We start from the raw sequence: 9,636 nt of genomic DNA, 5'->3' as shown, positions 1-9,636 counted from the left end.
TGTAAGGTTCCGGTCGGGGGGACTGGAGGGACTCGGTCAAACGCATGTGATCATTACTTAGACCGAGTATAGTTTATTTTCTCTCTGAAAGAAGGGAGCGGTAAAGAGCGTGTTGAAAGGTAAAACCAGAAATACAATGGCGTTGGCATATCACCGGGAATAGTTGATAGATAGCCTGAAGGAGGTGAAGCATAAAGTGTAGGGGGGAGAGGGGGGAGATAGAGAGGAGAAAATTCTTATTTGCCAGCTAACCAATCTGAAAACTCAGCAAAGGAAGGGAAACAAAAAGGATTTGGAAAGCCAGGAAAAGCTGCTGAGATGCCAATTTTAAAAAGGGAAAAAAAAGAGAAATTTAAAGCTTTACCGACATGGAAGTTATTAACGTCTGTGCCGAGACAAATAAAATGCAAGTTTTGCTGAGTGAAAGGAAAGTTATGGAATGCTGGAATTTCAGTTTGTGTTAAAGTGTGAAAGTTTTCCTGACTGAATGTTTAAGAAATTACAGTATTTCTTTTGTCTGAAAAGTCTGTCTTTAAAAGATTCTGTTATGTGTGTTTTAGCTCCACCCACTTCTGTGTTAAAAGCGTTTAAAACTTTTGTCTTGTCTTGGATTTTGGAAGCTTTAAGAATGTGCGAATAAGATTGTGCCCCAAGAATTGGAAAAAAAACTTTGAACTACAATTTAAGTTAAGCTGATGTGGAAAAACAGAAGAACAACAAAAAGTTTGTTTAACAAAAGATTAAGTTTCAGTCTAAGATTTAACCTTGGAGTTGCGGTTGCTATGGTGAAATTTTCCAAAGCAGTTTGATTTGATTTGTTTAAATGTGAAAAACTCATTTTTCTCCAGTTATATTCAATGGCCCAGAAATTCGGGTTGGGGGCTTCCCGTGGGTGCAAGCCCCCGACCTGCACTTACATTGCGCGCCGGCAGTTGAGCTGTAGGGCCCCGTGGAATTCCGCTCCGGGGCCTAGCCCAGCTGCCGGCGCACTGTGCTTGCGTGTCCCAGGGACGTAGTTAGTGCGATGCGTCCCCTGGGATCACGTGAGCCATGGGCAGCCAATTGGAGGAGGGAAAAGCCCATTCATAAGATTGACAGGTAGACCTGTCAAAACTTATAAATACTACGGGCCCAAAATAGCAGTAAACCTTCAAATAATTTTTTTTTTAAATCACACTTTTTAAATAAACTATAAATTACATTAAATAACTATTTTAAACAATAATTTAAATTTTTGAAAAAAATAATTTTATATTATAACAGGGCTAAAAATAAACTTACCTTGCTTTAAAGTATTTAAAAATAATAAACCTGTGGAAAAAATGATTTAATTTTAATTAATTGACCACTTACCTTGCAAAAAGCAGGCCTTATGCCTGCTTTTTAAATGTGTAAATCCTGCAGGCTTACCCTCCCGGGAAAACCTGTAAAAAAAAACTAAATTCAAAGCGCACGCGCAGCCTCCCCTGCGCGCGCGTTCGATCTCTGAACCTCTTCGTTCAGAGGATCGGAAGTGCCGGTTTCCCGCACATGCGCATTGCATGCAGGAAACCGGCAATTCCATTCGGCCTACGGGTGAGTACCCTGTGCGTACTCACCCGGGGAGAGCCGAATTCCTGGGCCATTGTTTTTACAGTATTTTGGAAAGGCATCTGAAGAAAGGACAATAAGAAATATGACGTAATTTACTGTTTTCTGCAAGCATGTGCTATTTTGTTTTGTTTTATCTGTTCTGTTCATGTTTAGTTGAAGTGTAAAAACATAACTGTCTTTTTCGATCGGGAAAGTTATTTTTTTAAGTTACGTGAAGTAACGCAATTGCGTGCGCCTGACAATGTTTCGCTCCACCTTCTTAAAAACCTGAAAAGGAGTTAACCCTTTCCACTGACAGCTGTTTAAGTTCACCAAGCAACAACTTCAGTATGAAATTTAAAGATATTGGACATTATTAAATTTAAGTTTCTTAATTTTAAGTTAATATTTCCTCAGAGTGACAGAAGGAAAATTATGATTTGATAAATTAACCCCTTGGGCTCTAAGCAGAGTCACAATGGATTATCTTCTTTCTTTTGTGTTATGAAAGTTACCTTGTAAACTAATCGCAGGCTAATTGTCTCTAATGTTAAAACACTGTGTAAGCCACCTAGCTTGAGAATCACTTGTTTCTGAAATTGGAATTGGAAGATAAATTGATAGAAATGAAATTGAACATTGACAAAACCTGTTAGTTCAACGGTACTGCTTTTTGGACTTTGGGATAATTTTGTAATAACTAAAATGGCAGGGGGTTGGGAACCTGAGCGGGGAAACAGAGGAAAGGGAAACAAGGATAAAAGCAAAAGACAGGAAGGAGAAAAACAAAAGTGACTGGCAGAGACATCAAGGGTTTAAATCAAACATGGCCACAGTAAATAATAATTTTAAAAGATCTAAGAGCGTTAAAAAAACAAGCCTGAAGGCTTGGTGTCTTAATGCAAGGAGCATTCGTAATAAGGTGGATGAATTAGCTGTGCAAATAGAGGTAAACTAATATGATTTGATTGGGATTATGGAAACATGGCTCCAGGGTGGCCAAGGCTGGGAACTCAATATCCAGGGGTATTCAATATTCAGGAAAGATAGGCAGAAAGGAAAAGGAGGTGGGGTAGCATTGCTGGTTAAAGAGGGGATTAACACAATTGAAAGGAAGGATATTAGCTCTGATGATGTGGAATGTGTATGGGTAGAACTGAGAAATACCAAGGGGCAGAAAACGTTAGTGGGAGTGGTATATAGACCTCCAAACAGTAATGCGGAGGTCGGGGATGGCATTAAACGGGAAATTAGAGAAGCGTGCAATAAGGGCACAGCAGTTATCATGGGTGACTTTAATCTACATATAGATTGGGCCAACCAAATTAGTAACAATACTGTGGAGGAGCAATTGCTGGAGTGTATACGGGATGGTTTCCTGGACCAATATGTCGAGGAACCAACGAGAGATCAGGCCATCTTAGACTGGGTATTATGTAATGAGAAAGGATTAATTAGCAATCTTGTTGTGCGAGGCCCCTTGGTCGGAGCGATCATAATATGATAGAATTCTTCATTAAGATGGAGAGTGAAATAGTTGACTCAGAGACTAGGGTCCTGAATTTAAATAAAGGAGACTACAATGGTATGAGGTGCGAGTTGGGTAGGATTGATTGGGGAATGTCACTCAAAGGGTTGACGGTGGATGGGCAATGGCAAACATTCAAAGATCGCATGGATGAACTACAGAATTTGTTCATCCCAGTTTGGCATAAAAATAAAACAAAAAAGGTGACTCAACCGTGGCTAACAAGGGAAATTAGGGGTAGCATAAGATCCAAGGAGAGGACATATAAATTGGCCAGAAAAAGCAGTAAACCTGAGGATTGGGAGCAGTTTAGGATCCAACAAAGGAGGACAAAGGGATTTATTTAGAGGGGGGAAATAGAGTATGAGAGTAAGCTTTCAGAGAACTTAAAAACTGACTGTAAAAGCTTTTATAGATATGTGAAGAGAAAAAGACTGGTGAAGTCAAGTGTAGGTCCCTTGCAGTCAGAATCAGGGGAATTTATAATGGGGAACAAAGAAATGGCAGACCAATTAAATACATATTTTGGTTCTGTCTTCACAAAGTAGGACACAAATAACCTCCCAAAGATGTCGGGGAACATAGGGTCTAATGAAAGGGAGGAACTGACTGAAATCAGTATTTGTAGGGAAATGGTGTTAGGGAAATTGATGGGATTAAGGGCCGATAAATCCCCAGGGCCTGATAATCTACATCCTAGGGTGCTTAAGGAAGTGGCCCTAGAAATAATAGATGCATTGCTGGTCATCTTCCAAAATTTGATAGACTCTGGTACAGTACCCATGGATTGGCGGGTAGCTAATGTTATCCCACTGTTCGAAAAGGCTGGTAGAGAGAAAACGGGGAATTACAGACCGGTAAGCCTGACATCGGTAGTGGGGAAAATGCTAGAGTCCATTATAAAGGATATAATAGCAGAGCACTTGGAAAAAAGTGACCGGATTGGACAAAGTCAACATGGATTTACAAAAGGTAAATCGTGCTTGACTAATCTACTGGAATTCTGAGAGGATGTAACTGGTAAAATAGATAAGGGAGAACCAGTGGATGTGGTGTATTTGGATTTTCAAAAGGCTTTCAATAAGGTCCCGCATAAGAGGTTAGCGTGTAAAATTAAGGCACATGGGATTGGGGGCAAGGTATTGACTTGGATAGAGAACTGGTTGGCAGACAGAAAGCAAAGAGTTGGAATAAACGGCTCTTTTTCCGAGTGGCAGGCAGTGACTAGTGGGGTACCGCAGGGATCGGTCCTTGGACCCCAGCTATTCACAATATATATTAATGATCTGGACAAGGGGACTAGATGTAATATCTCCAAGTTTGCAGATGACACAAAGCTGCGTGGGCGTGTGTGCTGTGAGGAGGATGCCGAGAAACTCCAGTATGATTTGGACAGGTTGGGTGATTGGGCAGAAGCATGGCAGATGCAATATAACGTGGATAAATGCGAGGTTATCCACTTTGGTGTCAAAAACAGGAAGGCAGATTATTATCTAAATGGCAATACATTGGGAGAAGGGGAAGTGCAACGAGACCTGGGCGTCCTTGTGCACCAGTCGCTGAAGGTAAGCATGCAGGTGCAGCAGGCGGTTAAGAAGGCAAATGGTATGTTGGCCTTCGTAGCGAGAGGGTTTGATTACAGGAACAAGGATGTCTTGCTGCAGTTGTACAGGGCCTTGGTGAGGCCACATCTTGAGTATTGTGTGCAGTTTTGGTCGCCTTATCTGAGGAAGGATGATCTTGCCATGGAAGGAGTGCAGCGAAGATTGGGAGATACCTGGGATGGCAGGAATGACGTATGAGGAGAGATTGGGTCGATTAGGCTTTTACTCGCTGGAGTTTTGAAGAATGAGAGGGGATCTCATCGAAACATAAAATTCTAACAGGACTAGACAGACTAGATGCTGGAAGGATGTTCCCGATGGTCGGGGAGTCCAGAACCAGGGGTCACAGTCTAAGGGTAAGGGGTAAGCCATTTAGGACCGAGATGAGGAGGAATTTCTTCACCCAGAGAGTGGTGAACTTGTGGAAAACTCTGCCAAAGAAGGCAGTAGAGGCCAATTCATTAAATATATTCAAGAAGAAGTTGGATATATTTCTTAAAGCTAAAGGGATCAAGGGATATGGAGTGAAGGCAGGAACAGAGTACTGAATTTGGATGATCAGCCATGATCTCATTGAATGGCGGAGCAGGCTCGAGGGGCCAAATGGCCTACTCCTATCTTCTATGTTTCTGTGTTTAATAGTAAATCGTTAGCTTTCTGTTGGACACATTTGTCTCCCTGCCTATAATGAACTTTTTAAGAAAACTGAATTTGATAGTCTGGCCACTATCCAAGACATCGGGACCATGCGATGGAAGATGAACAAAGACCTCCAGATAATCTTTTGATAAGATTACCTGAAAGCCCAAGAAAGGCTTGTATTGGATGGCACATGTGGCACGGTACTGAGATACCGGTATGAGTGTGCAAATGTGATTCATTACGTATGAGGCAATTACCATCTGGGAATGTATGGTGAATCTGCACCGAAGAACGGGTCTCAGACATGCTCAGTTACTTGACAACAGCAAGACATGAAATGGTTAATGTGGCTCAGGAGAGCGAGACAAGCTTTAAAGCACTGACACATACTCCATAGAGAAGCTATCTAATTAATGAAATAATCAGAATAGAGTTAAACACACTGGTACCTGTTAGAGGGATTGAAATTGAAGTTGAAGTGGAGAGTTATATGGAATCTGGATTGGGACAATTGAGGGCTAAGGAGAAATCATGTTTAGTAAGAATTATCCACAAGATGAATATGAGTAAATGAGATCTGGAGAATCTTAAGTCCATGATTTGTTGATTAGATGTTAAACTGTAATGTCGCTTGAAATGATTGTAAGACTGAATTTAACTGTGACTGTAATAATTGTGTTTTGTAGGTAACAGAGTGTGGGAAAAACCAGTACGAATCCAGTATGAGGTGGTTTTGGTCGTGCCTCCTGTGTCACTACTGTGTCACTACCGCAACTACCATGCTTTACGGGTCTAACAGGACCTGTCCAATCAACCAACATGTTTTACTCACTATCAAAACCTATGCTCAAGTGAAACCGACAGGAAATGAGATACTTAAGTATGAGCTGCACAATTATGTGGCACAATTTGGGCAATACATTCCCCTGTTGTCTGAGGGCTTCAGTGAGCTCGTGATGCGACTGAACTCCTCCCTAAAGCATTTTTATGTTTTGGAGCAAGACAACTCGAGAATGGATATTGAAATTGACAGCATAGGGGACAACTCACACTGGTGGGATATTGGGCTTAATACATCAGCACACCCTTACGTTCATATTATTTCACACGCTCTGGTAGTTCTCGAACTTGTAATGATAGTGTATATCTATATATATAAAAGGATATGTCTATCTGTCTGTCTCTCTGTCTGTCGCTCTGTCTGTCTCTCTGTCTGTCTCTCTGTCTGTCTCTCTGGCCGGCTATACAATCAAAAGTTATAGAGCGTACCTACACATATGTTATATCAAAAGAAAGCTCATCATTAGGGTACTCTTGTAGGCGTATTTACTTTTTGCTCGGACAAAAATTGTGCCGACGGTATCCAAAAAACGTTCAAAATTCCTCTCATTATCCGCTCATTTGCATCGAGTGGGGGCGGGTTGATTGTGTGTGCGGGCGGGCCATCCTACAGTTGAGTGACGTAATGATTGACCAATCCTACAGTTCAGTGACCTGACGGTTGACCAATCGGTGCGTGTGTGGGCGGGCCTTATCATTCTGAACCGAGGTGAGTCGCTGCCATCTTGATTCCAAACTTTTCATTTCTTTTTCCCACTTTCCGCGTGTTTCTTTTCAAATCTACATTTTCAGCAAAAAAAGTTGCTTTTAAAACACAAATTGTTTTTTAAAAAAGTTAATTAATTTGTAAATCTTTTCTCTACCATCTAGAATTTTCCTACCTTTCACCGTTTTTCCAGGCCTGTAAGCCTGGGCCTCTGTTGTCCAGCCACGCCCGAGCTAGGCACCACCTGTCGCGCTCAACAAGCAGCTCGCGATCGCCGCCATCTTTGTGAAGGCTGGAGGGGGTGGGCTTGAGCCGAGCGTCGCCACCGCCGCCATCTTAGTAAAGGCGGGTGGGGCAGGAGTCAGCGCACGCGACTTGAGTCCGGCCGGGCCTCACGCGGTAGGTTGCGCTGCGGCGTCTCTCTCTCTGCTATTCAAGCCGGCTCGGGTGGGGGGCGGGCCTCGGGAGATCGGGGGGGGGGGCGAGCCTCGGGAGATCGGGGGGGGGCGGGACTCGGGAGATCGGAGATCGGCGCTCGGGAGATCGGGTGGCGGGGCTCGGGAGATTGGGCCTCGTGAGATCGGGCCTCGGGCGGGCGGGGGGCGGGCCTCGGGACATCGGGGGGCGGGGCTTGCGACATCGGGGGGCGGGACATCGGGGGGAGGGACATCGGGAGATCGGGGCTCGCGACATCGGGAGATCGGGGGGGCGGGACATCGGGAGATCGGGGGGAGGGACATCGGGAGATCGGGGGCGGGACATCGGGAGATCGGGGGGTGGGGCTCGGGGACTTCCCCCCTCCCCCCTCTCCCCCTCCTTCCCCCTTCCCCCCCATCGCCGGCAGAGGGGAGAGGGTCTGCTGGCTCCCCCCTCCCTTTCTCCCCCCCTCCTTCCCCCCTCCCCTCCCCCCTCTCCTCTCCCCCTCCCCTCCCCTCCTCTCCCCCTCCCCTCCTCTCCCCTCTCCTCTCCCCTCCCCTCCCTCCCCCTCTCCCCCTCCTCCCTCCTCCCCCTCCTCCCCCCTCCACCACCCCTTCCCCCTCCCCTTCCGCCCTCCCCTTCCCCCCCTTCCTTCCCCCCTCACCCCCTTTCCCCCCTCCTCCCCCCCTTTCCCCCCTCCTCCCCCCCTTTCCCCCCTCCTCCCCCCCTTTCCCCCCTCCTTCCCCCCTCCTTCCCCCCCTCCCCCCCAGTCGCGCTCTCTCTTCCCCAGTCGCGCTCTCTCTTCCCCCGTCGCACTCTCTTCCCCCGTCGCTCTCTCTCTTCCCCCGTCGCTCTCTCTCTTCCCCCAGTCGCGCTCTCTCTTCCCCCCAGTCGCGCTCTCTCTTCCCCCCAGTCGCTCTCTCTCTCTCTTCCAACAACAACATCCCCTCAAAAATCCCTCGGCACCGCCGGGCACTTTAGCTAGTTTGATATATGTATACACTATGTAGTAAGACTTTGATACATAAGCCAATTGTATACTCATGCCTATGACTAACCAGCACTAACAAATTAATTGAGCACACCGAAAGAGTAGATCCAAAGCAATGTAGAGGAGACCTCAGGCGGGGTAACATCAGGAAAGATAGAAGAAACAGAGGATATCCCAGGCGGGGCAGAATTGGAACACCGGAACAGTGAATTGAATTTCAGTAAGGGATCAGAGGTTGCTCCTCCCCCTCAAAGGAATGGACTGTAAGGAAGGGGGAAATCTTCATTTTTGAGACTCCCTACTAATGCTCAAGTTGAGAGAGCAATAAGAACTAGCTAGATTAGTCAAGAGCTGATTTTGAGAAGTCAATAAGAATATTTCCTTCTCAAAGAAGGGAATTGTAAGAAATAGCTGTTAGATTCAAAGATGGGTTTTAATTGTTAGAACAGAGACTGACAACATGCAGCCGGGAACAGGTAGCAGAAATGCCAGCGAGGTTGAATGTCAAGCATCAAAAGACAAATAGAAGTGATAAGGGAATCGTAAAATGCAAAACATAGGGTGGTGGGATAATAGACAAAAATGGAGCCGAAAAGACATAAAATGTCCTTAAAGAAACATTCCTCAGAAAGATAAGAGGGAGGCCTCATCAGTCATGCAGAAAGGGACAGTGAGGGATGCCTTCCCGCTTCACAATTGGACAATAGGATGGGGATCAAATGATTGACACCAGGTGATTACCAGCCCACCGAAATAACTATAAATATAGACGACCGAGAGAGGAAATCAGGCAGTCAGGGGCGAAGGCTTCCCCGAGGTGGCTACGGCCTAACACCTTGGTCACTTTTAGCCTCTGAGATGGCTGACGGCCTAACACTTCCAACAGCTTGAGAGATGACCCAACGGACGTGACTGCTGCAGCAGACTGCAGGAATCCATCCAATCCGAGACCACAGTACTGCCTCCCCGTCCATCCGGTAGTGGCATTCCGAGTCGGGAATCGTAGATCGCTCTCTACTGTCACGGGTTGTATGTCTATTATACTCAGCTTAAACTGATTATGCTTTAAAACTGTAATCTTTAATAAAAGCCTTGCAACTGCTAAAACCCTTTGGGTAATGTGTGTGTGGCCTGTGATCCTAATCTTACAGTGGTGTCAGAAGTGGAATCACAGAGTTAGGAGTTGTAAGGGGGGACTGGAGGGACTCGGTCAAACGCATGTGATCGTTGCTTAGACTGAGTATAGTTTATTTTTCTCCCTGAAAGAAGGGAGTGGTAAAGAGCGTGTTGAAAGGTAAAACCAGAAATACAATGGCGTTGGCATATCATTGGGAAC

This window comes from Somniosus microcephalus, chromosome 13, assembly GCF_052327205.1.
Source record: "Somniosus microcephalus isolate GS21.2 chromosome 13, FLI_Smic_1.0, whole genome shotgun sequence".
Taxonomy (NCBI): Eukaryota; Metazoa; Chordata; class Chondrichthyes; order Squaliformes; family Somniosidae; genus Somniosus; species Somniosus microcephalus.
Note: the sequence above shows the minus strand (reverse complement) of the source record.